Below are 791 nucleotides of genomic sequence, written 5' to 3'. Positions count from 1 at the left end.
AGCAGGAATCCCCCTTTTCCTTGTCTCTTTGCAACCTCTACCATCAGGTCCCTCTTCTTTTCTGGATTTGGGTATGTAAAGATAAATAGGTATTATGTTCCTCTGGGTCCCATCCAGCTCACATAGGTGAGACAGGACTCTGAAGTGGGATATAAAATCCCATTTTTTGTATGGGATGTAGATTACTACATCCATGAAGTGAAGGATGGCACTTCTGAGCAATGTGGCTATGTGCTTGTTCTCTCCTTGGGCTGGAATTATATCCATATTCCAGCCCAAGGCATAATCTAACCATAAATGCAGCATCACAGAGTCAGCACTTAGTATATTTGAACTGCCCATCTGTCATAAGCAGTTGTGGGAGAATGGTTCTAGTCTGAACAAGGGCTACACAAGATTAGCTTCTGTTTTAAGGATAGTGGAAGGATTACAGCACAAAACAAATCTATCTGAACTTTTGGTTTGTGTCAAATCACATCAAACCAAAAGAAGGATACGGTTCTGCGCATTTATCTCATAGACAAGAATGGGTTAATACTTCTTTAGAGTAGTCTAAGACATTTATACAAAAACTGTCCATTGAAATTTTCTCAAAATCCCCTGTGTGCCCTGTAGAACCTAACAATGTTCTCTGCCTTGAAGCATTCAGAGGGCGATAGGCTCTTCCATATATTTTTTAGTTTCCCTAGCTGGTAGAAATGGATGCAGTGGATTTTCACTAATTTTCACCAGCTGAGGTACTGGTCCCAGATGTGTTGAAATGGAGGAGAGTTAAGGGAGAATTAGAGCAA

The sequence above is a fragment of the Buceros rhinoceros genome, unplaced genomic scaffold (genome assembly GCF_000710305.1).
Source record: "Buceros rhinoceros silvestris isolate BGI_N320 unplaced genomic scaffold, ASM71030v1 scaffold4159, whole genome shotgun sequence".
NCBI classification, from domain to species: Eukaryota; Metazoa; Chordata; class Aves; order Bucerotiformes; family Bucerotidae; genus Buceros; species Buceros rhinoceros.
The sequence above is the reverse complement of the archived record's forward strand: the minus strand, read 5'-3'. Positions refer to the sequence as shown.